The 26041-nt window shown below is 28.9% G+C and overlaps 1 protein-coding gene across 1 annotated transcript in view; it reads left to right on the forward strand.

Moving 5' to 3' along the window:
* The window catches only part of LOC121129164 (dystrophin), a 371133-nt gene that overhangs the window by 12914 nt on the left and 332178 nt on the right, over positions 1 to 26041 (forward strand). The gene's annotated exons all lie outside the window — the stretch shown is intronic.

Consider the following 26041-nt stretch of genomic DNA (forward strand, 5'->3'; position numbering starts at 1 on the left):
GATATCTAACTGATCCAGACGTATTTTTACTAAACATCCTGGATTCTTCTCAAGGATTGTTCCAGAAAAGGCTTTCCTAACTCTGCACATGCTCAATGTCGAAAGAGAAATAATGTCTAGAGTGTATGGTCCCAATTTCAGGTAGTCCCGATATGTTTTACGTCGTTGCTTAATTGTACGACCATTTACCAAGAAGTTGTGGGAAGTCAAGGAGAGTTTCATTTCCTTAAGTTGTCCGAATAACTTGAGTTGATCAGATTTGTCAAGTTCTCCTTTACTACGTAACCTCATGTTATAATTTACAGGCTTGTGTGGACCTAAGTTAATTGATTATTTATTTACTTTTAAACTTGTAGGTAAAATTGTAGGATAAGAAAGGATTCAAATTTTCAAAATGGAGATACACATGCAGGAATTGCATGTATTATAATCCAGATGGGAGTATTTCTATAGTGTGGATATTTTGAAGATGTTATTGTTCGATACATCAATCATTTATATTCGGTCCAGTCCATTCTTAGGACCGACAGACATTTTGCCAGTCCTTACACCTCTCAGTCTATGAAGTGATCTTTAAAATGTCGTTGGCTTATTAAGATATATCAGTTATTTGGTGAGAACATTACAGAAATTCTGCTAAAAAATATAATCTAATATAATTAAAACTTAATAAATCTTTACTTAATTATGTACTTAATAATTTATTATAACTGAATAATTAAAAAAAAAAGGTTATATAAACCAATCATATTATGATTATTTTTTTAGGGGGAGGGCTTGGGTTTTGGAATTATTTTGAATTTTTTTCAAAATCCGTAGTAAAATTTTTATAAAAATTTCAAATATTCAATTTTGGAACAAAATTTCCAAATTTATATTATTAAAAAAAAATTCAAACATACACAGTTGTTCACAAAAAATTAAATTTCAAATATTTAATTTTTTCAAAAATCCTAGATAGTCAGAGAACTCATAAAATTTTAAATATGAAATTTTTTCATTATTGAAATTTCAAATATTAATTTTTTTGGGGAAAAAAAAAATCAAAACTTAAGGCTAAAAAAAATTTAACTCTGCTTCTAATTTCCCCGAATTACCTTTGTTATAGAAAATGAATCATAAAATTAAGTTTTTACACCTACTTTCGCATAATTTTTTTTTTTTTTTTGCTGATCCTTAATTTGGGGAAAGGGGTGCAGCCTGACCAGCGAATCCCCTACGGATGCCCCAGTAACTTTAGATTAATTTATATTCGGATGCTGTATATATTACTTAGTTTAATATTTTTAAATTAATAATTATGGTTTAATGTATTTATTATATGGTATTATTTGTAAATATACGTCGTCAAGAATTTGCAACAAAAATGTAACCATATATAATATATTAATTATATACTTGTTTTGTATAAAATATCACACGCAAATTAAAATTAAAGAATTATTCTCTTAGTCTGGAGTTGATTTATTTCTCCAATATCAAAGTAAATTAGTATATATATACAAACATGAAATAAAAATTATAAAACAAACCCTCAGTTTTTCAAAATAAGTGTTAATTATTTATACCCTTTTTGAGCTTGAAAAAGGTCCTACAAGTAAATTAAATTTTTTAAAACTATGACCTAATATTAATTTTAATCAAAAGTGTACCCATTATATAATGTATGTGGCCACAGATTCATTACACATAAATATAAAAAAGTAATAATTTTCAAAAGATAAAATGAAATGAGAGCAATCAAAATGACTGATCTTGTAATTAAATAAGGTATTATAAAAAATATATATTACAATCTGTACGATCTGATTATACATTTTACAATGTATACTCACATCCTTTACACAAAATGAATTAATACACCATTTTTTAGTTATCTAGATATTAGAATGCCAAGGGACTTAATAATTAAATAAAATGATGGGGTCGTACAAATTTCAACTTGTACATTTAAAACTAACATTACTACCTTTTGATTCGAAATATTATTTTTTACAAACATTAACTGAAACAATTTTTTTATTCACTTCTCTTTTATATGTACATAGGAATTACGTGAATGAATATAGAAAACTTTATAGCTTAAAGATATTACTTCATATGCAAACTTTCAAAAATTAATATTAATAAGCCTAGATGAAAAATAAAAACACAAAATATTATATTATCTTAAGCCTTGTATTTTAATAGTAGGAGTTGAGTGTCATTGATTTAAATTTTAAAAATGAAGCACATCATTAAAATAAAGATAAAAAACATAATAAAACACATCCACGAAAATTACTGTAAGTTCGTAAAGATATATTAGCTCATAGGATGTATGTAGCCTTTCCAGCAATTAATGCCCTAGAGTTTAATAAAGAAAAATCAATTGCTTTAACCTTCTGTGGGGACTGCTTCTTCCATTGAGATAATCTGAAGAGTATAGAAGCTTTGATTAGATTCATAGGTCCATTTTCCAGACAAATCTTTGAAGAATTTTGATAGCTCTACAATCCACAAAGGTATACAGTACATTGTTAAGAAAGTTATCACAATCTTGAATGGCTTATAAAATTTGATACTATGGCAGAGATCAGAAATTGGACCATGCATATTTACAGCCCAATTTCAAGTCTTTAATGAAAACTTAACATCATTTTAGGAAAATAGTTTCTAAATAATTTAAATTGTTCTATTCAGTAAAGCTAATAAATTAGGAAAACTGCCTAAAAACTAGTTTTGTAACTAGAGCAATATTTTTTGCCGGTTCAGATACAAAAATAAGTATTGCTATTTTGATACTTTTTGATAAATTTTCAAAAAAGTAGAAAACAAAATTCCAGATGGATTTTCATTTTGAGTTACTAAATTTTTGGCGTATTTATAGCACCATGTTCGATTCTAGGTCTTCTGTTCTCTGCACAACTGGAATTTCCCGTCGACTGATACTACCAAACAAATGGGCTTTCTCAGGACCCAAGTCATTTGCTGCTTCAATCATACACTATTTGATGGAGTCGCCTTGACTAAACGGGTTTCTTCGTTTTGTCATCGAATACCCTATTTGGTTTGGCTGTCGAAAATCTATTATTGGATAAACCCACACAAAAAAACCACACACAATATGATTAGCTGCTCTTATGTTAACACTGCAAAGTAGCTAACTCTGAATAAAAACTCCTAATTCTGAAATAGCCTTAATAACAGAGCCATACATTAGTAACGGCTCAACAAAAAGCCTCTCTGTAAGTGTGTATGCTATCCAATACAAACATTGGTCAATAACAAATGTATGCATTCAATTCAATGCATGATTTGTTCCTGAATTATATATTAGCAGATGCTCATCGCTCTCATATGAGAGATACCAAGCCATGCAAGACGAGGTTGAAGATCTTCGTATTCTTAAATTTATGAAATGTACAAAAAGTTATTAATAATCACTATAAAATTAAATAGGACTTCAGAACAATTTTGCTATAGTAGTAAATATACCCCTTTGTGTAGCCCTGTTCTTTGCTGTATGTATGAATAGTTTTGTAATTTATGGACATGTGTATGTATGTACCATGGTATACAGCAATAAATTATGTACTAACTAACAACATTATTTGGTTACTTCTAAGAGTAACAGATTCATTTTCTACAAATTTTCTAGGAAAGAAGTTATTTTGAGTTTCTAAACCACATTTCCTGGAGTCATAGTGCTAAGAACGTAACTTTCCAGAAAATCACAAATATGTTGAAATATGTTTTGTTTCATAGTAACGCCTAAGATTGTTTTCTTTCAAGAGTACAACACATTCGCTGTATATTACACAACTAGCTTGTTGGTCCTTTGTTTGAACAACGATATACTTTACTCCCCCATCTTGAAATGAAAATGTAACACACGGTGTCTAGGTTTTTTTTAGTAGCCATGATGGAGGATGAAGAAAAGGGGATCTAAAAATGTAAGAACAGGAAATATGTGTAAGTGCGGAATACCTACCCAAATGAAGATAGAGGAAATGAATGTTGCTCCTGCAGGTGCTAAATGTACAGTGAATGTATCTAAATGTGGGAAACAGGACAAGAATACTCAATAGTTATTTACAAGATAATACACATAAAATAATAGATGTAAGATATGCATCTGGCTTGGTAGCAATCAGAATCGTCTAGTATTTAAAACATAATATTCAAAATCAAAATTTATCACAAAGTTTTGTGTTCAATACCTTGAATTAATGTACCTTCGGCGGGCTGGATCAGGCATATAGCCCATAGTTTGGCGACCCCTTGTCTATCCAATCCCTATTTTTAAATATATTTATATAATATAATGATTACCATGGATGTCAAACTTAATGTAAAATTACATAAATTATTATTTTAATATGATATGCATTTTTTTTACCTAAAAAGTATTCACATCTATTGTGGACACACCTTGTGAATAAACTCTATCCTATTTTTTTGTTTCTTTTATCTTTAAAAATCGATGTAATATAAATGGGAATCATAATGACGTATAATTGTAGCATGAATCATCATCGTATATTTTATTATTTTTTTTGGCAATGTGTCTATTCGGTAATTTAGTCATTCAGCAAAGTGTCCTTGTGATAAAGTGGTTATTGGAGAAAATATTTGTTCTGCATAGCTTTTACATCTAAAACAATAAAAAACTTGTCTCCGTATTATCAAATTTATTTTCTTCAAGAAAATAATTGTCCCCTCAAAATCAGTTTTATATCTAATATTTCGAAAAAAATTGATTAAAAGTATTGATTTTCTCAACCAACAATAACCATAGTATGGAACTGTAATTAACACTTTGTGACGGTTGTATTTTTATATTTGAGAAAAAGGTCTTTATTGTAACTGTCTCCCTAATTTATCAGCATTAATAATGCCTATTATTTGCTTGAATATTTTTTTGTTTTTTGAAAGACTTTGATGAAATGTATTAAACAGTGTACATATTATGTTTGTATAGTAATCATAATGAAACATATTTATAATATATCTACACATGTCATGCTAATGTGTGCAAAAGTGTGGCATTGGCTTAGTGTTGCTGTAACTATTGTCGTTCAATGTACATATTTATCATTAAGACCTCATAGTTGTTGTTTTTCTGAATAAGGTTTTTATTTAAATATACATACATACTAAATAAATAATTGATTTTTTGTTATTGAGTTGTTTGAACAGATAAGAAATAAAAATGTCAGTAATGAATATGGTACATTACTTTTTCTTTAAATCCCACCAATTATTGATGTATCTTCATCACAATACTATTTTCTTCAATTATTATATCTGTTGGATATAAACACAGAGTGCAGGAGATTATTTTTCTACGTAGTCTTATTTGATTCTAACATTATTTGTGGTATAAAAGAAAAATAATTCATTGAAAAATTAACTTTTTCGCAGCTCCCTAAATTTAGATTTCTGTGAATCATATGAAATATGATTACAAAGGAAACATACCGAGTGTCCAGAAAGTCCTGACTGATTTCTAACTTCAAACTTCATTAAGATTTACAAGGACTAAAAGTAGAGATACAGAGAAATGTTTTTAATAAAAAAACTTTGCTTGGTTATAATCTATAATATGTTCTTAACAATTTGGCCTTTACCTTCCATAACAGCCACAACACGGGGACGGAAGGAGGAGCAGGTGTTCTTGATGTAGGTGGGGTCCATCTTTACCCAGGCCTTGGTGATACTGGCCTTGAGAGCTTTGGTACTGCTGTGGAGTTTTTTGCAAGCCTGCCTCTCAATGTGCGCCCAGATGCTGAAATCCAAGGGGTTTAGGTCGGGGGAGAAGGGGGGCCAGAAGTCCTTAGGCCAGAATTCCACATTTTCCTTCAACCACTTCTGAGTGTTCTTGGCTGTGTGTGCGGGTGCCCCATCCTGCTGGAAACACACCCTCTTGCCAGGATACTCCTTCCTGATCCATGGGATCACCCTGGTCTTGAGCACCTTGATGTAGTCCTCCGAGGTGAGCCTGTAGCCCTGGGTGCTTGGTCATGAACACATATTTCTCAGATCCCACATAACCATTAAGGCTAATGTAGCGATCATTTTTGCGGTTGAATACTGGATCCACTGTAAAAGTTTTCTCATTGGAAAAAATGAGAATTCTGTCCCCATTGCTTTTCATGTTGTTCAAAATCTTCTTGCATCGGATGTATCTGGCCTCCATATTGGCCATGGACAACATGGGACGGGTGGTGCAGACCAGAGACTTGTCCCCAATGTCCTTGACAATGCTGGCAGCAGTAGTCTTACCCATGTTGTTCTTCTCGGCAATTGTTCTGATGCTCAGAAGAGGGTTTATTTTGATCTAGGTCCTGATCTTCTTCTTAGTGGCCTTGGTGGCCTTTAAGACAGGTCTCCTACTTCGAGCCTTGTCTTCAAGGCCTTCCCCCTTGTCCAACCTCCTCTTGATCCTGCCAATGCCAACTTTTACGTAAAAAGTCTCTGAAACCTCAAAAAAAGCCATCGAAGGTACCGGTCAAGACTTTCGGGACACCCGGTAAAGGTAATATATGTCTAAACGTGTAGACGCTGAAAGGTCAACAGGTCGAGGGGACCTTTAAAATATAATATCCCGCGGATTATGTTAAGTGTCTGAGCGTCGTAGGGTATGATGACAAAATGTAGACCCATATTTCTTCAAACACGAGGAAAAAATTGATGCAAAGGCGATCTACAAGGTTATGAAGTTGATTGCCTTGCTGAGATTGAAGCCCATCTACTAAAAGGGAAATTATGTACTAGCAATGAAACTCTGTCACAAACATCTCCCAATGTCCATACTCTGGTTCAAGAAACTAAATTTGGATGCCCGAACTAGTACACAAATATTGGTATTGCTTTGACTTATTTCCTTTATTTTCTATAAATAAACCAAAGGAAAAAAAACTTTGATTTGTCTCTGTATGACTGTTTGATGTGCTTTGATATTGTACAGAAGAGAAAAAATCTTATTATATACATATATATCTAATCTCGGATAAATTGTGATGAAGAAACGTCTTTGTAGGGATTTATTTCCTTTTCTTTATTGTTATTGTCATTGCCAAGGATCCTTCCCATGGGCCATTAGCTTTCCAAACTTTAACCAGGAGGAATTTTTTTGTTCTTATAGGGGAAAGGAACTATTACCATTACATTTTCGTTATTTTCAATTATTTATATAAATGTGTGGCAGATGTACATATTCAGTACAAAATAATTTAATCTTTTTTTGGTTCTGTATATGAAAATGTACAACGGAACAAAATCAATTTGATTTTGGATAAAAGTGACAAAAAAATACTATAATAAATCACATTATTGTTTTTAAAATCTGTCTAATAGTTATTTTTACAAAATATACATTTTAAAATAAGAAACAATTGTAAATAAAATTATTCTCTATTTTTTTTTTAAATTATTATATATTACCACAAACAGGAAATAGAGTTCCCAAACATATCAATATTTAAATAGTTGGGGATTTGTGCTCTTTAATATTTTTTAACTTCTTGTCAAACGCCAGGAAAGTGGCTCCATGTAATATATATATGAGTTTAATTGCTCCGATGATGTTGCATTGATTAAGTATAAGTAAACATTATGGTTATTACATTGACTACATTTGACCTAGAAAGTTTTTTTTATTAAAGAATCAAGTGAAAAGCTGCAAACGTGTCCTTGTCTGTGACAGGAGGTTTTACGACTAGAAAAGGACAAAAAATGTGTTGTTAGTGAGTAAAAGAAAGTAAAATGGAACGAGTGAAATACATGAAAGTCGGAGAGGGGTTAATTTGAAAAATCTCTGGAGATTTGCTATCGCAGATGATGTGGAAGTCTATTTTCTATTTCTTTTATATGTTTTTTTTTTAAAGAAAATAACAAAAAAAACATATGAACTGGAATAAGTAAGAAAAACAAAACTTTGTTTCCTGGGTTCTTCGAAAGGAATACACCGTATAAAAAAGTTTTTTTAGTATTAAAATACCAATAGTTTGAGGGGTTTTTGTGTTTATCAACATTGGTATATTTTCTTTTACATACATTTAACCAAAAGAAAATAAATAATACATCTTTTACGTAATAAGAAAATTGAAAAATTGCTATATATAAAAAAAGTATATAATCTACAAATAGAAATATACAAGTATAAACAATAAGTTAACAAATGTTACGCCAAGCCCAAGTAAAGATCATAGTGGAATTCCCCACGTCTGAAAATGACAGTTATTTGAGACTGGATTTGACGATGAAATTGGGAGGAAAACTAATTCATAATATCTATTTAAATAGCAAATAGTTAAAATTCAATTAATATACCGCTGAAAAACGTAGGTTCTTAAATTATAGTGATGTATAATTGGCATAAACATATGAAAATATTGAGAAAGTTCAATTAAATGAATAAGAATAAATATTCACCTTGGTTATGATTTTGGTGACTAAGAATGGTAAAATATAAATATATATTAAATTTAGGCTAAAAAAGACTATTGAAAGTAATGAATGATCCTAGAAGAGTGATCAATAGAAGTGGCATATCTCCCAACTTAATCTCATGCCAATAGACGTTCACATACGACTAAATTATCTTTGATAAACTTCAAATGGTAAGATACAGCTTAAATGCACATAAACATTGGGAAAAAAGCCTGTGCTTCTTTAAGAAACATGATTGGAGGGAGTATTGAGGATGAATAAATTATCTCAATTTATTGGATTCAGGATTTCATGTTATTCAAAAAGTAATAATGTTATTGTTATTTTTTATAAGACATTTGTTTTTGACTGCATCCTGTATTCAACTGGAAAAAGCCAAGGATTCACTATTTTTAAGTTTATTTATGGGCAGAAATAGGATTTTATGGATATTAAAAGAGGGTAAAGTCTAATTCTAAATTAATGATGATGGATATTTTGTCTATATTTATTAATATAATGAGAAATGATATAATTAACCAAGACGCCTTGGCTAATTACAGGCAAACCTTTGTATAAGATAAAAATATATACATAGATCAATTGTATTATTTTTGTAATGGATTAATGATGAGATGGATCGGTTATTAACCAAAAAAATATCTTCATTCTCCAATGGTATGTTATTCTCGTTTATTCATTTTCTTAGCACTTCCTGCCCAAGGTTTTGTAGAAAAAATGAGATATATTGCATTATAATTGACTTTTCCTTAATATTACAAAATAAAGACGGAAAATATGTTTTTACTCTTGAAATAAACATAAAAGTTTATGGCTCTATCTTTATGATATATATGTGTTTTATCGAAAAGAGACAGAATATTTAATTCAAGCCCATGATTTTTCTCTTTCCTTGGTTTAACAATCTACAAGGTGGTCCCGAAATACCATAAAAGGAATAATCGTATATAACTCTTTAATTTCAATAATTAGTAACTTAAAACTTTGCATGGTTATTACTGATTAGCATATCAATATATGATAAAAAAAATATTTAAAAGGAGTCCCAGCCCTGAGTCTATTAAGTAGGTAATCACAGTAGGTACGTACCAATTTCTTGGGAATCTTACCTTATTTTCAAATTAATGAGGCTAGATAATATATCAAACTGCATTTGTATTCTTGTCCGAAGTGAATGGAGGATAAAATATATTAGTCCAGCACCCAGGGAAATGACACAAAGATGAGAAGTATTGATAATAGCTTTTGCATCGAACATATCCTTTAGAGTCAATTAGCTCTTTTTTGCCACTTGCCACTTGCTTCTCTTCAACCTTATTTCATTCGTAAGTTAAGGATAAAATATTAAATATTTAAGCAAACTTTGTTCACAATTGATCAAGAAAAATTTATCAAGAGATTTCTACAATTATATCTGGAAATTTCAATGAGTAATATAAGTTGAATTTAAAATTTCTAATTTTACAATTTTTTGGGTCCACGCTGTATAAAAAACACATTAAATGAGTTACAAAAAATTGAAAAGATCCAAATTGTTCAACAATAAGCCTATATTGATTTGGAACATCTTGTAAGGAGAAACCCCTTTCAAATGCCTATAATTGGACATAAGTGATGGACAGGGATGTAAATATAAGCTTAACGGCAGTGAAATGAAAACTATAAAAAGTATATGGTTGTAAGAGCTCATTATGAATACTTTTATCAATTATTCTTTCTTATTTGAAAATTCTAACGTACCAATAAACAACGAGCACTAAAGTTTATTGCGATTTCTGTCTGCAGATTTTTATGAAATTCCTGCAGTCGTTGGTTTTATGCTCACGACAAATAAGCTAATATTCACAACGCTATTGATGTTTGTTTATGAATATGTTTAAGTTATAATTGAAATGGAAAGTAATAGAGGGTTAATCATAGATAAAGTTTGTGTACAAATTTGAATACTAAAATATTGCAGCATCTTGGTAATCGGTTTCGAGGATGCATTTTCCTTCATAAACAGCCATATCGTTAAAGTGTGTTAGTGCTACAATCTAGTATATAAGCGGTGGATTTAAAAAAATCTAAAATGACAGTCAATTATCCAATTTCTGCTAAACAAAAAATTACACTTTTTTATGGCATATTTCTCTATCAATATTAATTAATCAATTTCTTGATAAAGTATTCATAGGCTACCATGTGTCTATTAAAAAAAAAACACCACTGAATAATATTAATGTATTATTGTTAAAATTGAAAGATGACGATAGATTAAAAATCTGCACAAGTTTTTGATTTTGTAAAATGTGACCCCTTTGACATTTGGTACAATTTTTTAATTTGTCTGGAAAAAAAAACCGTAATATAAAAGTTGGTATTAAATTCTACATTATAATGATTTATTGAATTACAAATTTCTACTGCCCAATTCGATCTTTAAATGTGATTGTTAAACAAAAAACTCTTTAGATTGATTAATTGAATGATTTTTATAATTTTTTATATACCCAATAGTCACAGTTATAAACAAAAAAATTATCAAATATTTTTGTATGAATTGTAAGTAAATTCAAACCACATAGTTTCATGGGAATTTTATAAAATAGTAGATAATTTTAAGCTAGTAGCCAACGTTTCAAAAATGGAATTAATAAGAATAATTATAATTAATCATATACGGAAAAAGTTAATCAAAAAAGAAATTAATAAAATTGTATTTGACATTTAAGAAAAAAATCTGCGAAAAAATAACAAATTATACTCGTAATTGAGTTGTTTGTTAATTAGTCTGCACAAATTGTTTTTATAGATTTAGTTATAATATTTATATTTATATGTATAATTAATTAACTATTTGTAAGCTCATTGAGGCAATATTAGTTATAAAAACTTAATATGTGGAATTCAAGAATAATTTTGCTTAAATTGCTGCTTTAAAACAATTATACATTCAGCTCTTCGTGGTGTTAATATTTTATTAAAAGTAAGAATTCTCACCTTCCTTTCATGCAAATTGCTTATAAAATGCATAATTTATATGAATAAAAATCCCATTTTAAATATTTAAGGTTCTCCTTTTTATAACAGTAATTCATTTTCTCCCCCAAAATCATATAATAAGGCAGTGGATATTAACATGGGTCTTAAGTAAGTAATATTATATGCCTCACTCTCTCCAATCCCATCATTAGCTGCAATTTATGATTAAATAAAATAGGCATATACCTAAAAAAGAGATAAATACTATCTAATAATATACTGCCGTAATTAGGGTTTTAATTATAGGCCTGATTCGAGTCACAATAATTAGACTTCACTAAGATAAAGAATAGGGGAAGAATATACTATTTTTTTCTATGCCAACATAACGTTTACCGGGTAGATGTTCAATTGATGAAATATTCAATTTTTTCTTAAATTTACAGTAGAATCTTCACAAGAACTAAGTTCAAAAAAATTTGAATTAAAAAAATATGGATTCTAAACTTTGCTGTGTAATCATGTACTTTGTATGCCCAAGGTGCACCAGCACTTGGGCTGCTATTTTTTTCTTTTTTGTTAGATAGTGTGTTCAAACCTGCATAATCTGGAAAAAATGAATTCATTGACGAGTTTGTTGTTGCAAATATTTGGAAAGGGGTCAGTACGTTCCTTCGAGTCCTTCTCGGGAGCAACAACATAACGATTGCTCGAACTCTGGGAACCCAAATTGAAATTCTGGATTAACACGGATGTAAATAAGAGGCCTTAAATGTGGGACCAGTACTTCGCTCCATGCCAGACCACAAAATATTATATTAAATGGCACAAAGATAGTTTTGACACCTTCATCTTGCCGGACACTTGGCCTCCAAGCTCGCCGGATCTGAATCGGATAGATTTTTTATATGGGGTATAAAAAAATAACAAAACCAACTACACCCTCTGGAACACCAAAGACAAGGCTTGCTCATCCTTTCGACCTCGTATAAAGACTGATACTGGAGGTGACTTTAAAAAAAAATTTGGTCTTATTTTTTAAATCTGATACCTGGTTGGAGGGGAAATTGCATTGCACAACACGGGTAGCTTGTGCACCCTGTGCTTTTCTTTGTAATTAGAACCAGATATACATATAACATTTATAAATTAATCTAAAATGATTCAACCGTAATTTATTTTTGTTATGAGAGAGATAAAACAAATATCAAAACGAAATTCAACAATGAACATGAAACATAATAGAGATCAAACGAAAATCCACTATTCATAGAATATATCCTTTCTATTTATTTCAAAAAACAAAACAAAATATATAATATGTACATAACCTCACAAATTATGGTTTATAAAATATTTGCAACTCATTCGTTCTATTTCATTATGAGAATTGATGGAAATTGTATGTTTATATTTATTGTATACCAAAGAATGTACCTGGTTATTGTGTGTCGACAAACAGACAAACAAGCTATGCACTCATAATATATATAATATGAATGTTTGTAAATCGTAAGCATTTTCGGTATTGAAAAAAAGAAACCGGAAATCAAAAAGGTAACACTTCGAATTTGAGGAATGTTTTAACGGAGAGCATCTTATCTGTAATGACGTTTTATGTGTAGTTTCCAACAGCTATGAGTCGAGGGAAATAGACACAAGTCTCACTCTGTATTAAATAAGGAGATCAGGAGGAATTATCGGGTGGCTTATTAATAACCCGAACACTTTCGGGTTTTTAAATTCTACAAGATATAATTTATAAATTAACAATAGAATATCAACCAAAATTAATACTATAAATAGATGTATTTGTGAGCTCTCTTAATCATGAATGTAGCCACTCTTAACGACATTGCTGTCTTCCAGGCGGCAGCAGATATTGTCCACTCTCACGGCATTTCAGTGCTGGGTTATTGTACCTTTGAGGATCTTGGTGTTTAGATAAAGTCACACTAGGCCATCCCTCGACATGCAACCAAAAGGTGTAGTAGAGGGGTTTGTATCAAGGTTGTACGGACCAAAAGTTTTAAAAAAGCGTTCAAAAGAGCCTTGGTAGTGAGAAGATAGGTTTTCTTTCACTGCTGGTATCAAAAGTGGCCTCTTCACCCAGACAAGGGTCTTTTTTCACACACTTTTTTGATAGCTCTCTGGACAGTCAGTTTGAAACCAAGATATTTTTTACATTTGTCCCCATGGACTTGTGAGTATTGACCTGGGCTGTTTTTTTTAACTCCTTCGGGTCCAGTTTCTCCATTTTGAACTAGACCTTTTCCATTCCAAAATTTTGGACTGGTTGACAGTATAGACCGGGGTTCTGAAGATGCCCCACTGCTTGAAGTGTACAAATCGAAAATAGTCAATCACGCTCAAGTGTCATTTTCTCGACTTGCACGTAAGCTCAAGAGCTCAAGCTTGTTTTGCTTTGTAGTTAATTGTTCATGCTTTAATATATCAAAAAATAAATTTATTTTGATCAATCACCCTTCATTAAATACTGGCTTAGTAAGTGTTCAAATGTTAATGAACCACCTGGTATAATGTTTAATTACACTTAATCAGTGCAACTCCATCTGAAAAATTCAAGGAACCTTTAAAAATAAAGTCAAAATGTAGATTCAAAGGAATGAAACACATTATTATTAATCTGGGTTTGTATAATAACTCAGATTCCTAACAGAGTCTGAAAAGTTTCAATAATTGCTCAACCAAAAACGAAATATGAATAATTCACAAATGCTGAAATGTTGTCTAGATATCTCATACTCCCAATATCAGCACTATTATTTGTTTACAATAGTTTAAAATTAGACAAATAATGAGACAATGAGGTTTTTCATAAAAAAAAAAAATATTTTTATTGCAATTCTGAACCAATCTAATGATAATATTCATAACGAGAAACAGGAAAGCTAATGAATGCATGGATTTACCAGATTGACTTAGTATAAAAAAATAACAAAAAAAAATAACAAAAATAGATAAACTTACAGACTTATTTGTTTTTCTTCCTTCCTTTCTTTCTTTTGTAACATGACTGTGTCAAGAATTCGCATTTTAATTATGCATCAACCTACGCTTAAGAAACATAACTCTAAAAAAAACCATGATTGCAAATATCTATTTTACATATTTGTGATGCTTATTTTAATTTTTCAATCCGATCCGAACTGCATTTTTTGATATAAATAGTATTTAACACTTTTTTGTCCTACATACTTATCAAATTAATTAAATTCAATTTTTGTATATTTATCCAAAATTTAAAACATTATTAATTAAAAATAATACTTAAATTATCTTACAATACTGTAGCTAATAAAATATTAAGAGGATCATTATAATTGAATAAAAATAAAGCTTAATACACAAATTTCAACTCTTTACTTCTTCATATATATATAACCAGTATTTTATTCTCATCAAAATTGCACATCACTGATATTGATATCTTAACCATCTTATCCATCCCTTGAAGTATTGCCTATTTATTAGTTCTTGCTGCATATTTGACTGACTGTTTTTTTGCTATCAAGGCTTCTTTTTGAATTTTTCTGGGTGACTTGACGTCGTTGACACTAGCCAGACAAGCTTTGTGATTCTGATGCTCAATTTTTTCTGCACTATCTCCCCCAATCTGTTAATTAATTGCCGCACAGACAGACATAGAAAGAAGATAATTTCGAAATTTTCAATTTCCAAGGAATAAAAAGTGGAGAATTATTCCTCACTGTTAATTTACTTGTTTAGAGTGAGGATATAGCCATTTTTTTTCATCAGAGTAAAAGCGTTCCTCAATACTGTTTTTGATCCCCGTTAGGGCCAAAGATCCTCAGTCTAAAAATCCCCCTATTGTCCAGCCTATGAGATTTACCATTTTCAATGGGCCCCTTATTGTCTCTGAGGTTATTGTAATATAATGTTACTAATTTAAATGTAAAAATGTATTTACAAAATGGTTCCATTTTAACATGATACCTAATGAATTTACTTTATTAATTCTTTTTGATCGTCCCTTAGCTTTTTTTTTTCTTAATAAAGCATTCTATTCAACAAAAATAATTTGAAACAACAAGACACATAAAAGACAACTCCTGCCAACCTCAACCTATACGTTCAATTTTAGTTTTCCTGAAAAAAAAGTTGTCACATTCAATTCACATTTACCTTTTATATGAAATGAAAAATGTTTGTAAAAGTCAATGTGTCAATATGAAATTTAAAGAATAAAAAGCTTGACTATTAAGTAATGAACGGGCTGGTCTTTGTTGGAACTGCGGGTGTAAAATACAAAACAAACTTGCCCCCAGCTACTGCTTGACTTCTAACACTAATATTTCATTAATTACTTAGCTGGTTAACTCGGAAAAGCTCGAAAAAACTTCAGCTTCGATATTTGAATAGTGCACTAACTTTTTTCAGTTTCCTTACATGTCATAAGTCTCTCTAAAAATTATTGAAGATAGTTTTACACTTTTCTATTCTATAATTGTTTTTTCAATTAGTGTTTTTATATAAGAAATTTTGAATCTTTTTATTTAAAAAAAAACATATTTCAATTCTGTTTTTTTCTTATATTTTTAAGAAAACGGCACCTCCTTTAATATCTACTCCCTGCCTCTCTTAAATATATATTTCATGTATTAGACAAATCAATGGTATAGTTACATTAAGGCAAACTAATTAAAAGATACTTATAATTATTATTATTTGCGTAATTTTGAATTGTAGTATGAAATGTCTTTTTCCTCCTTGCCCTTGTTGAATTATAATGCCAAAAAATTAAATTTGTTCCTCATAATTATAAATATTTTCACAAATATTATTATGTTAATAATAATTTAGATTCGTCACTTATGTGGAAAAATTGTCAATAAAAAATATTTCATTTTCAAAATATTTACAAAATCAAATGCTATGATCAAAATAATAATTTAAAACATTTATTACGACATGCAATTATATAAATACAGATAATATCAGAAAAATTCAATGAGTTTCGATTGTGCTACTATTAGAAAACACATCAATATTCTATCTTTTATATGTCGTATGTACCACAAAAATGTTTCTTATTTCCCAGGAAATTGTTTTCGAGTGGAAGTCCGTTAGTAAATAGTAAATGCTGTGAAGTTGAACTATTTATTTTTATACTTTAAGAAGAAATTATAATTTCAATTTAGCTTGAACATTAAATTATTTTCAATTCACAATTTCTTCCTCAATATAATTTTCAATATTACAGACCGGGTTATTCTTTTAAATAGAAAAGGGTTTTTTTTTAGAATTCCACTCCTCATAATCCTTTCATATTTTTAGAGACGCTTTTTGAAACTCTAACATTTGTATTACAGGGTGGTCTATTGAAATCTGAACAATGACAAATTCAATAATTGATTAATGCTGAGTATTTTAAATTAGTTCATATTTCGATATATTAAAGCATAATAATTAGTTACTAAATAAAATAAATCTGAGCTCTCTAGCTTACATACAATTCGAGAAAATTATACTTGAATGTGATCGATAAATTTCCATTTTCGGACTCCATGTAGTTAGGCGTCTCCAGGATTGCCGTCAAGAAGCCCAAAACGTTGGAGAGGAAGAAGGGCTCTGTCAAAAAATGTCAAACCGGAACACGAAGAAGTTAAAGAAAACAGCCAAGGCCAACCCCTTAAAGTCCATGAGGGCCCATGAAAAAGATACCGGAGTTTCACACCAGACTGTCCAGAGAGCTATCAAAAAAGTGGTAGAAAGACCTTTGTTAGGGTGTAGAAACAACTTTTGATACCAGCAAAGAAATAAATTCATCTGCTCCTTCACATTTGGGTGCATGTTGAGAGATAGGTCTGCAGTGTCTGTCAGCCCAACACCGAGGCCTTCAAAGCCATTGTCTGTCATCACTGGGGCGCCATGATAGAGGTCTACATCTGCAGTGGGTGCCAGACCGTCAGCAGCCGCCTGGGAACCATCATTGCCGCTAAGGATGGCCACATTAATGACTACGAGAGAACAGACACTCATCTATTTATAACTTTAATTTTGCTGAAATTGTATGGTTTATAAATAAATTACATCGTGTTATAGTTTAAATTCAAAATGTTAAGATTTTAAAGGACCCCTCGTTATAATAAATAAAGACTCAGAGGTCATTAATAAGCCGAGTTTTCATTTTTCCACATATTTATCACTTTCTCTCTCGCATGTGTACTTCCATGGTTCTTTTCTTCAACCCCCAACCCCCTCCCAAAAATCATATGTATATATTTACTTCTTTTGGCCTTTTTAATTAATTGCTTTATATTTCATTTAATAAGGTTTTTGAGAAAGCAAATAAAATAATGTTACTTTTTATTTTGTAGGCTAGAAGCCAAATAATTATTACTTTGACCAAATTCTAAATAATGCTAATATATTATAATTGCAGTTATAACGATTGGCATTAAGCCAAAACCTATTACAAAAATTTGCATAATTTGTATTTATTCTGGGACTTCAGGATTTATGGGGTGTTAAAAAGTGTCCAAGTGAACATTTTTAGCAGATGCATAATAAAAGATTTTAGAAATTATGTTGTTATAAACATTTTCCTCTCAACACTCAAAATGACTTTTTTTCAGAAAAAGTACGTTATTCCTCCATTTTTTTCAAAAAAAATCCCATGTACCCTGTGACGTTTTTTTACACAATATCTCTTCTTTGTAGCCAAGTGGCTTGTGAAAGCTTCCTTCCCAAGTTTTTCTAAATGACTCCCCTCTGTTTCTTGAGCTTTCTAAACATAAGTTAATTTTCTAATGATTTTATAACTACAGACATACTTGAGATGTACATACGTTCGTTGTGGTATTAAAGTTGACAAAATAAAGAAGAAATATAAGCATATGTAGAGAGAGTCAAAAGTTTTTTTTTAAATTACACACAGAAAAGTTGCTATTTAATACGACTGACGTTTGTATTTTACCTTTTATTTTCAACATATTTATGTTGTATACATGGCTTTTTGAATATTGTGTTTCTAATAACACACACTAAATGTACCTTAATAATATTTACATAAGTATGTTAATTATAATCACTTGTCATGTTTATTTTTTCCCCCTTTAAAATTTTTACTTCAATTAACCTTTTTTTGTTCCAAATGATCGTCAAAAGACATGAAGTCCTAAAGATACATAGTAGGTGAATTATTATAACACTAGTCAACAAATTAACAATTTTTTTTTTTTGTCTTGGGATTGACATTGTATGTTCCTGATTTTTTTATATCTGGAAACATGAAAACCTACTTTCTTTTTCAAAAATGTCTTGTATTGTGGCGTATATAATTCTTTTTAACCCTGCATATGTGAACACCCCTTTTTGAACGTAGTTAATGGACCAAATAAAAACACACATTTAAATACATGATAAACCGTTGAATGATTGTAATAATTACGTCATTCAAATGTTGCATTTAAAAAAAAAAGAGTCAATTAAAAAAAAATAATTGCCACAATATTATAACTTTGTAGCCAACTTTGTATGCTTGACTTCTTAAATTAAAAAAAAAAAATGGAAAAAAATGAATGACTGTAAAGCAATACAGTTATTTAAACGCACAAAATAAATTCAAATAAATCTTTAGTTCGGTATTATTAAGATAAATAAATCAATGTAAATAATATGTTTGTTTGAGGAGCATATTGAAAACTATTGAAGATCAACTGGAGGGTTAAAGTAATAATAATCATTATAATATATCTTTGGGCGTATAATATCCCAGCTCACTAACGAAGGGTTAAGATAAATATTATCTTACATCTATACAATTAAATATTATTTTGTGTCAAGAAAGATCTAAATATTAGAAAGAAGCAGTTGATATAGTCTGTAGATACATTTTTAGTAAATAAACTATAATTTATTATCCAAATGCTAAACAAAAATAGTGATATGTAATGTTTATAATAATAATACCAAAATGAATGTTTACAAAATTAATATCTTATAAGTTCGTTGTTAATTGGCTGCAAAAGCATATATATTGGGTTGGGTACGTCATTTTGATGTTTTTTGAAGTAAAAACTCTCTTAACCCCATAATTTCAATCCTAAGATAAAAACTACTTGAAGAGTGTAATCTAAACTCAAAAATAACCGTAATGGTTTATGTGTATTCATTTAACTATGATTTTCATAGATATACATACATAGTAAGAGTGGAAAGGTATGCAAAATCAATAGTAGGGAACGAATTGCAGTTCCGTAATGACAGTTCACAGTACATAAAGTGTATACCTTTGTAGTCGGGGTCTTAAAAAATAAAGAAAATACTTATGTTATGTTCTTTACATTTAATAACATATCATTATTCTGTATTTTTCTTCTATAATACAATTTTATATAGGTTAAAATAACTGGGTTAGGTATAAAAAAGGTTACACTCTTACTAATAACTAAATTTCATAAATACACACAAACATTTAAATTTGTTGTCCAATATTAATTCCTTTCTTCTATTAGTTCAATCATTCGATGTTTGGATTTTTAATTTCCGTTAGTGTATTTTTAAAAAAAAACCACCCATACGTTAAAAAACTTTGAAACATGGGGAATGGATTTTGTTTTATAAAAAAATCAATTTATTTGCTAAGAATCAAATTTTTCGTCAAGATTTCCAGAATTTTGTCTGATCAAAATGAAAAATAGCCGTACTTAACACATAATTCTGGACAACTTTTATTTTATTTATAAGATATATGTCTCTGTTTTTGAAATACACAATCTATGCGCTTAAAACATGGGACATGGAACTTTCATATTATTTTATGTTTGGACGAATTAAGGAAAAATCATAAAGAACTAAAATAATCATAAATACATAGTATCAAAACAAAGTGATAATTTTGAAATATATTTTCTTAGTGAAATAATTTGGAAAAATCTTTATTATATACATTGAAGTCATAAATCAATTGATGATTTACAAAAAATCTAAATCTCCATAAATGGATATATAATACCTTTCAAATCTTATTGATGCCAAAGTATAATTTGAAATACAAATAAAATGTATTGAAATATTTTTTGGAGATGACTCATATAACTCCGTTTATATCTGAAAGAATTTAATGCAACTTCAAGACATGATGTAAAAATAACTTTATTAATTAAATTTTACATTGATTACATTTACTATTTTGTAATAGCAAAAACTTATAAAAGTTTATTTAAAGTTTATAACAATAAACGTTCTTAGCAATTTGGAGAACATAAAAGGCCCCGGAGTCATATATGTGAAGAAAAAAAAGTACCTTGGAGTATTTTTGAGTTTATTTATACAAAACAATTTGTTACTTTTTCTAAATAAAATAATTAAGCCTCTTACGGCCTTTTTAGAATAATTACTTACATCTTTCAATTTTGCCTAATTAGTAAATAAAAAAAAGATCAAAAAACAAATGTATTTATTGCAAAATGTTGGCAAATATTAATTGACTAGGTTACTCAGGACGCTGTCAAAGATTCATTTGCTAAATGGCACATTACCCCAAAGAACAAAATTGACCTGCATACACACATGGTTGAAAATATATAAATATATATATATAGCTTTAATCAAAAGTAATTAATCACAATCATTTTATTTAAAATTGTTAATGGTTAAACTCAAACTACAATTTAAAAAATTAAAATTATGTCATATTTAAAATACAGAGGACTATAAAAGTTATTTGAAACTTATTTTGAAAAAAAAAAATCTAGTCTATAAATTTTTTTTTTTTTTTTAAGTAACGCTAAATTTGAAAATTTTTTAAAGCGCTTTCTATGTGTAACATACCTATATTTATAACCTGTATTTATTTATAACAATTAAAAAAACCCTCTCTCCCCTTCAATCAATCCAAAAATTTATGTTTTCTCATTCAATCCCCCAAATCATCGACAAAATTGTTTTTTCTAGTTTGTAGGTTAATTGAATTGAGTTTTTAAAAAGACTTTTATAAGTGTACATAAAAAATATGGGTTTTTCTCGATACTTAAAGTAACTTTTTTTTAAATTTCAACCAGGGACCTTGCTAGCTTTCAACATTTGGGGACTTAACATTGTTACATAATTCCTTATAGAAATAGGTTTATTTTATATTTACTAACATAGATTGTCCGCTTTGCAGGGCTGAATAGATGTGAATTTAATAAAAGAACGAAGGAGAAAGATAGATAAAATTGAAATTATTGAAGAGTGTATTATTAGGTAGTCGATTAATTATTTCTTAGGTTTATAATCCAAGCACAATTAGAAAATGCGCGTATATCGCGCATTTTTGTTCTTTATCACGGTATTACTTCACAAATTTTAACTGCGTTTTAATGTTAGCCTTCAATTTTTCAATGTTTTCCAGGATGATTGATTAAATTAGATCTTTTTGAGCAACCATTCCATACAATCATTGAATAACAATAATTCCAAATAAATTAACTAACTACTACCTACGTATTTAGTTAATTTTTTTTCGGAAAAAAGGTTGTGTGATACAATTAAGGTTATTCTTGAATAGATTGAGATTTTAAACTTTTTGTTATTTTGTATTTTTGGTAGACATGTTGGGATTTTATTTTCTCTGTTTGTTGAAAATAAAGGGTACTAATTTATACTGAATTTTGTAAGTTATAGACATAGATGTTTTTTTTCTGTTTTTTTTTTTTTTGTAAAAATGTGAAGGAAGAAATATGGTATCCCTGAATTAAGAACTTTGTTAATATCAACTGCGTGTTTTATGATATTGAAGGAATAAAGTGAATTACTTCTATAAAGAGGATAATATTCTACATTTAAAAAAACATTATTACAGGGAAAATATTTTCACTATTTTTAAATTCAAATATAACTATTTTATTATCCATATTTAAATCAATTTTTAACCAATATGAATGGAGAATTTTTCTTCCAAGGAAGATGTTAACACAGTATGATTTATTTAATTTTGAACAAAAAAGAAAGAACTGTTTTTCCTTTGCTTATTTTTTTTTTTTTACAAACATCTCTCCTATTTACACACATTAATATGTTTTTATACATGATCAAAAAATGGTAACATAGTAACAAGTCAGAAAAAGAAAAGTTTTTTAATTTGACTCAATCAATAAAATATGACAAATATTTTTTTTCTTATGAAAATATATAAATTGATCAATCAAAAATTTGTTTTTTTTTCCTTCCAAATGATTTATTATTATTTGAATGTTTGTTTAATAATTTTATGTAACATTTATTTGCTTACATATTAAATATATTTATATATTGTATGTTTCTTTTTGAATAACAACTCAATTAAAGTCAATTCATTTAATAAACCCTCATTAAATAAATAGATGCCACTTCAACTAAAAATGTGCCTTTGTTAATTCTTTATTAAATCAAGTGTTTACTTGTGGTATTTACTTCTTACATTAATATTTTTTAATGAGAATTCAACATCCATTCCTTATCTACATTAAGTTATTGGAATAATTATAATTATAGTTTATTATGCAAAATATATTTATAAAAATATGTTTTTGACTTCTTTCAACGTTACTGTTTGAGAAAAATAATATATTTTTGTCTGTAGATATTTAACAAAATAGTATTTTTCAGTGAATGTACTACATTGTGTAAAATCTATTATGATGGTAGAAATTTAAAGTGTTATTTTATGTCATTGGTTTTCTTAATAAGCGCTTTGATAAATGCCTAACATATAGATGTATTAAATACATATTCTTGAATAGTTGACACACTTCAAATATCTAACAAGTTTGTACAAGCTGTGTTTGAGTACTTAGGTAGAGCAACCATCTATTACTGTTGCATTAGCTAATGATCTTTGAAGAGGGTGAGAACAACTGATTTTGAGCTGTGAAATATGTTTTTTTTTTAATTAATTAATTTCTTCTGTAACTTAAGTATTTGTTCACATAATTAAGCTTAATTTTATTTTATAGGGAAATAACTATTTATGGATAACTTAAACGTTAAATATATCTATTTTTCTAAGTTTCAACAACTTTTTTTACTCAAATAATTGTATGACGAACACTATAAGTTACATTTGTAGATTAAATCAATATTATAAATTAGTATTTTCAAGGTTAATATTTGATACAAGTTCCATCAACACAAAAATATTGATCCAATACCAAAGCTTCAAAATTATAAAAGGATCAGTGCGTGCCTATGATATGAAAATAAAAGATTAACCCTTTACACTCGTATATGACTAATTCGTAATACCATAAAACAATACGTATATCAGGAATAGTTAAAGACTTAGAGCTTTGAAACTGAACGAGGCTAGTAGAACAAGGATTCTGCTTTCGTTTTAAGTTAGTGTAGCATCAGAGAGACGTATCCTCTTTCAGTAAAATAAAACAACTTTGGGGGTTGCATATACGAGAATTTCAGTTCACCTAGACATCCATTTCATTTTATTGACTGGACAAAATTCCTGGTACACTAAGTAGTTTCAACCAATCATGTACGTGAAAGAAGTATTCATTTATGTCAGTAAAACACATTATAAGCTGAGATGAAGATAAATACAACAGTTTTTATCGGTGGGAGGTTATAGTCACATCTGAAGTACCAATTGATGATTTTTACTTTCATATATATAAATTTTTCCAGACTATTAAAAAAGAAATACATATATTATCTACACTTACCCTAAAATTCATGCTTAAATAATAAAAAAAAATCATGAAATTTTTTAATTCAAGGTGTAAAGGGCAGTTGTTTTTAACATATTATTTACAACTCCAATATAATTCGTTGCTTATGTGTTTACACATTGACCTCCATACATAACAATCCGGTTTCGTTATTATATGTACATAATTAGCATATCAATAACCTACAAAAGTAAAAAATGTAAGAACAGATGTTTAGAAGCTGAGGGTGAATCAAGGTTAATGGATTGTAGTGTATGAAGGTGTACAAATTTAAACATGACATGTCAAAAACATAAATATGTATATTTGAACAAATAAAACAAAAAAGAACAAACAAGAATTTAATGTGTTGATTTTGTATACATATATATGATTATTTCAGTTTTTCTGAATAAATCTACAGTTGTAAAATACAACACACTTAAACATTTCGAATATTATAGCCTTTCATCCACAAATCATGATAATAGCTTAAAAGATATAATCTGTTTATTTTATGAATTTTTTCTTTTGCTCATAGAGTATTAAACCTATATAATATTTGCTTTTGATATCATGTCTCACCCATTTCAAGGAACATTTTTGATGCTTGATATTCTTCAAATATCAGAAGGGATTTGTACAAAACTCACATGGAAAGTTTCATTACAAATTTCCCTTTAACACTCCGTTAGTAAAAATCAATTTGAAGTTTTTTCTTAAATTCCATATACGGTGACAAAGATTTATTTTTTCAATGCAGTAAAATTGTTTTATCTACTTTTTCCTCAAATACACGAAAGAAAAAAAGAATTGTAACCTGCTTGGTGAAAATTTGAAGCATTAATGCTTCTCAAACATCGTACTCTAGAAATCGTGAATATTAAATTTTAGGTATAATTGTAATTTTTCAAGAAAAGTAATACTTTCTCAATGCAAGAGGTAAGATTACAACATATTGGAGTGCCTACTCATACCTAGATAAGGTTGTATGCTCCACAGCTCAATGAATAATTATTTAAATAACTTCTTAATTTGTTCACATCTAAATTATTTGTTATAACCAAGAAAATCCAATTTATTTCATCATTCTTTTTTGGGAAGTAGATACTTATAATAATCCATGGATGAAACTATTTTTTCATCCATTTTCAAGCCTATAGGAAAAATAATGCTCTAGAAAACTAGTTACCAGTAACCAATTAAAAAATGAATCAGACACACTCTAGCAGTGAATATAGCAGTGACATAGCAGTGAATATAATGAATTATAATTTAATTGGTACTCAGCTACGCCATAAAAAAACCCGACCCGCTGAAAAAGTAGCCCCTCAAATTACTGCCTCACTTAGTCCAAACAGAAAATGTATATTCATAAAAAATAAGACGAAAAATTATCTTTCATTCAAAATTGAAGTATCAAAACGTACTGGAATCCGAGACATATTTTGATACTGGAAACCGTATGGGCATATTGGATTCGTGACCACACTAGTATATAGTAAATTAGATAAACCAATCAATTAATCTCAACTATCTCTTCTTTTGACAAATTCATGATTACTTGAAAAGGATGAAAAAATGAAGGAGAGACCTGATCATATAATATTAGCAAGATTAATGATAGAAGATGGTAAATTAAGATCAGTTGCACAAATTGTCATACATAAAAAATGAGACAAGGCGATATATTATTATCAAGATAATTTATTAGAATACTTTACTTAGGTAGATCTAATTTTTTTTAACTATTAGTATAATAAATTTAAGTCTTTTTGTTAAGGAATAAAAATTATGATGAGGATTTCATACTGACACTTTTTTTTTATCTTTTTAGAAGTGTTTGGAGAGGAGGGGGGGGAGGGGAGGGGAATTCCTATGATTTATAGAATTTATACTAAATAACCAAATCATAATGCAGATATAATTCTATTTTGTATGCTTATAGAATACATAGTAAAGTTCCCTACAGA

The sequence above is a fragment of the Lepeophtheirus salmonis genome, chromosome 14 (assembly GCF_016086655.4).
Source record: "Lepeophtheirus salmonis chromosome 14, UVic_Lsal_1.4, whole genome shotgun sequence".
NCBI classification, from domain to species: Eukaryota; Metazoa; Arthropoda; class Copepoda; order Siphonostomatoida; family Caligidae; genus Lepeophtheirus; species Lepeophtheirus salmonis.